The 5000-nt window shown below is 39.7% G+C and overlaps 1 pseudogene; it reads left to right on the top strand.

Moving 5' to 3' along the window:
* Window positions 1-4822: 4822 nt before the first annotated feature.
* On the top strand, window positions 4823-4931 carry LOC132969017 (5S ribosomal RNA; annotated as a pseudogene).
* Window positions 4932-5000: the final 69 nt, after the last annotated feature.

The following is a 5000-nucleotide window of genomic DNA, read 5'->3' as shown; positions in this document are numbered from 1 at the left end:
GAGAAGACGAGAACAGTGACGGAGAAATGGAGCAGAGCAGAGAGAGCGGAGGAGAACGGGCGTCAGAGTGCGAGCTGGAGACGCCGGAGCTGGCTGGAGAGGGAGGACAGCAGAAGCAGCGAAAAACGAGCGAGAGAGGGAAAAAAGGAGACGGAAGGGACGTGGCAGAAGACCCGGGGGTAAGCATGAGCACAGAGGGGAGGGAGATGCCTGAGAGTGGTGTTGGACAGGCGGGAGGGAGAAAAATCACGCTAAATAATACGGGTAAAAGCACCAGTCCCAATGAAACGGACAGCGAAATGGATGTGGGTGAACTGGCGAGTGCGCAAAAAAGACTAAGTCTTGGACAACGAAAAAAGTTGGTGAAAAAATTGAAATGTAAGGACAAATAATGACTGACAATAACCCCTGTAAATCCGTTTTTTTTGTTTTTATTTTTATGATAATGGCCTTTAATTTATTTTCGATTAACGTGAATGGACTAAGGAACAAAGAAAAAAGACATTCGATTCTTTCCTTGCAGAATGACGTTTTGTGCCTGCAGGAGACCAGGTGGGATGATTCCCTGGTGGAAGACATAAAAAAAGACTTTGTGGGCCATATTTTCTGCTCCAATGGCACGTCGAGGGCGAGAGGAGTGGCGGTTTTAGTCAAAACGGGTCGGGTAACAGGGGTAAATTTGGTTTATGGAGACAAAGAAGGAAGAATAATAGTAATAGACTGTGTGTATGAAACGAAAAATATAAGAATCATAAATATATATGCACCGAATGGAGAAAAAGAAAGGAAAACGTTCTTTATTGCAATAAGCAAATGGTGGGAAAGGATTTGTATAATAATCGGTGACTTTAATGTGGCGATGACACCCACCGATGTGTCAAAAAATAATGTGTTTAAGGGGGATGTGAGCAGGGGGACACTTAAAGATATAATGATAACGAAACAATGCATTGATATTTGGAGATTGCTACATCCATGGGAGAGGGTGTTCTCCAGGAGACAAATTGTACTAAATAGATTAAAACAATCTAGAATAGATTATGCTTTGGTGACATGCGAGGTAGTGAGGTGGATTAAAGAAGTTGAATATAAAACTTATATGTGGAGCGATCACGCTGGAATAGAAATCATGTTTAGAAAAGAAACGAATGTACGTAAAGGAGGGATATGGTGCTTTAATGCAAGCTTGCTGGATGATGGAATGTTTGTGAAAAGTATGGAAAGATTGTTGAATGATGTGGGATATGAGTGGAATGAGAGTGAAGATATGAATGTGTGGTGGGATAGTGTAAAAGGCAGAATTAAAAAAAAGTGTATCAATTATAGTAAAGAGAAAAAGTGGAGAGAAAATAGAAAGGAAGAGAATTTGAGAAAACAACTAAGTGAGGAAATAGCATCGCTTGACAGTGTAGATAATGTAGATGTCGAAAAATACATACACTTAAAAGAACAGTTGGGAGTGATTGAACTTAAAAAGAGTAGGGGTGCAGCCATTGGGAGTAAAATACAATATATGTATGAGGGGGAGAGGAGTACAGCCTTTTTTTTAGGTCTGGAAAAACAAAAACAAAAAAGAACAGAAATAAACAAATTATTAAATGAAGCAGGTAAAAGTGTGACAGATAAAAAGGGAATTTTAGAAATAGTAAAGGGCTATTATGAAAGCCTGTTTTCGAGACAGGAGTGTGATAGCGTGAGTGTGAACAGAGCTTTGGGTGCCTTAAAGAAAAAACTAAGCGAGGACGATAAAATGTGGTGTGATTGTGAGTTTACAGAGGGAGAAATCAGAAGTGCTTTAGAGGGGTTAAACAAAAACAAAAGTCCTGGGAGCGATGGCCTAACTGTGGAATTCTACCAAGCTTTCAAAGAGCAGCTGGTGCCCTTGGTGAACAAATTGAGTAAATATATGGAAAAAGTGAAACATATACCAAAAAGTTTAGGGGAAGGGGTGGTTACTATTTTTTACAAAAACAAGGGGGACAATAAAAATCTGGACAACTACAGACCAATCAGCCTACTCAACACAGACTACAAAATCATAGCGAAAACAATAGCCAATAGAATCAGGGAGGTAATAGGAACAATCATAGAACAAACACAATCATACAGTATACCAAACAGAGACATAGCAGACTCAATCATTTCAATAAAACAGACGGTCAGGGATATGGAAGGGGAGGGGGGAATATGGCTAGGGATTGATTTAAATAAAGCTTTTGACAGAGTAGATCACGGGTTCATGGGGAAGGTGTTAGAGAAGTTTGGATTCGGGGAGAGAATGAGAGAATGGATAAATATGTTGTATACAGGAGCGGAAAGCAAGATAAAATGTAACGGGGAACTAACTGATTCTTTTAAAATATCAAGGTCAGTGAGACAAGGATGTCCGATGTCAGCGCTGTTGTACAGCTTGGTAGCAGAGCCGCTGGCAGCACTGATATCGGAAGACGTAAACATAAAAGGTATAGGTAAGGAAAACGTAAAAATAATACAGTATGCAGATGACGTGAATATAATGGTAAAAGGAGAGGAGGATATAGAATTGATATTAAAACATGTACAAACTTATGAAAGAGCATCTGGGGCAAAAGTAAATGAAAATAAGTCAGAAATTATGTTACTAGGTAAGGAATCCAATCTAGTTAATAAGTGGGGATTTAAAACGGTGTGTGAGAGAAGAAAAGTGTTGGGAGTGAATATGGGGAAAAATGAGAATGAATGTGATGATGTAACATGGAAAGAGGTGGTGGGTAAAATTAAAAAAACATTGAATTTGTGGAAAGCGAGGGGTCTATTGTTGAGAGGAAGGGTAGCCGTAACAAATGCTCTCGTGTTGTCCAAAGTGAATCATGCGCTGAGTACTTGTACGCTTCCGGACTGGGCCTTTAAGGAGATTTCAAAGACCATTAGGGACTTTATTTGGAAAAACAAAGCAGCGAGTATAGCTCACAAAACAATAATAGGGGCTAAAGATCAGGGGGGGATAGCTTTGATTGATTTACTTACAAAAAAAGTAGCACTAAGAGTCAAATTGATAGGCAAATTTATGGACCAGAACCGGAACGTAGTTTGGAAAAACCACTTCAAACAATATCTGTGCAGTTTTGGACTTTACAACGAGGACAACCTGTACCAGATCAATAACCCGGATTCATTTAAACACTTGCCACGGTTTTTCCAGGAAGTACTCAGTGCGTGGTATCAGGTTTCATCCTGGACTGTACCAGAGTGCGGAACGAGAGGGTCAGTGCTACGACTGCCCTTCCTCTCGAGCCCGTATTTTAAAAATGGGGAGAGGGTAATTAAGTGTGAAGCTATGTCGAAAGCGGGATATATTAGAATAAGGGATTTACTGAACTGTGGGGGGGGTTTTGATTTACAAATGGTGGTGAGGGGTTTAAAAAATAAAGGGTGTGTGTGCAGAAAGGATGTGATTGAGGGAGTGTTTGCAAATGTAAAATTGTCTTTGTCGAGCGAATGGGAAAAATTAATCAAAGAGAAGGAGGGAGTGATGCAGGACGATGTGGGGGGGATCTCCCTGTGCCTAGGGGAGAAGAAACACAACATTATAGATGTCACTACAAAAATTTGGTATAGATGCGCAATCACACATAGAATACAGAAACCCACATCCGAAGTAAAATGGACAGACACATACCCGGACATAACAAGCAACATGATATGGAAGAACATTAACATTCCGCATACACCACATGCAATATTTGACCTAGATTTCAAACTGAGGCACAGGAGGATCTTCACCTGCATCGTCCTGCATCAGATCCATAAGGAGAGGTATGAAAGAAAGTGTTGTGTATGTGAAAGTACGGATGAGGATTTAATACATTTGTTTGTTACGTGTGGGGAATTGGTTTATTTTTGGGGAAAAATAAGAGAAATGTTGGGGAAATGCAGTAAGAATGAGTGTTGGAATGAAAGGGGGTGGGAATTGTCGGTGTTGTTGGGGGTGGGAACAAAACAAAAAAATCACAATGTAATGAATATAATTTTGGCTTTTGCAAGAAAAGCGGTTTTTAACAGGAGGAATTATGCACTGTATGAAAGTAAGAAAATGAATGTGTGGAGAATGTTTGTAAATGAATGGAAAGCACATCTTAAATTGCTGTACATAGCGAATGAGAGTGAGTTTGTGAGAATGTTTGTGGAAGGTGCGAATGTGTGTAGAGTAAACGAGGAGGGAATTATGTGGGATGTCTAAATTATTTTGTTTTTGTTTTTTTTGGTACGAGGGCTTCTTTTTTGGTCATGGGGAAAATGGGTGATTTGATTTGGGTTTGTTTTTTTTTCTCATTGGTTTTTTGAGAATACTGTGGGGTTTTTGTATGTTTTTGTGGTTTGTTTTCAGAGGGGTGTTTGCTTTAGGGGAGGGACTCAGAAGAGTTGTCATGAGTTGGGGGTATCAGGGGTGGTTTGAGTTTTTTTTTTTTTTCTGATGCTATGTTTTTATTGTTTTTAGGGTGCCGTTTGCGTCAGAGGGGAGGTTTAATTTAGAGGGTGTATGTATTATAATAGCATTTGTTGGAAATGATGTGAAAGAATTATAAATGTTTTTGTAATTTTGATAATAAAAGATTAAAAAAAAAACACGCCCGATCTCGCCGGATCTCGGAAGCTAAGCAGGGCCGGCCTGGTTAGTACTTGGATGGGAGACCACCTGGGAATACCAGGTGCTGTAAGCTTTTTCATTTTTTTGATCATATGTTTTTTTTTTATCATAGAGAGACATATTCACATGTCCAAAAATTCAGCCAGAATCAAGGGCATGACATCTTTAAAAGGCCCCTGTCTGTACACAATAATGGCTTACGGCCATACAACCCTGAACTCGTGCGATCTCGGAAGCTAAGCAGGGTCGGGCCTGGTTAGTACTTGGATGGGAGAGCGCCTGGGAATACCAGGTGCTGCAAGCTTTTTCATTTTTTTGATCATATGTTTTTTTTTTTATCATAGAGAGACATATTCACATGTCCAAAAATTCA

Source organism: Labrus mixtus, unplaced genomic scaffold (genome assembly GCF_963584025.1).
Source record: "Labrus mixtus unplaced genomic scaffold, fLabMix1.1 SCAFFOLD_78, whole genome shotgun sequence".
NCBI classification, from domain to species: domain Eukaryota; kingdom Metazoa; phylum Chordata; class Actinopteri; order Labriformes; family Labridae; genus Labrus; species Labrus mixtus.
This window is presented reverse-complemented; position numbering and strand designations above follow the sequence as displayed.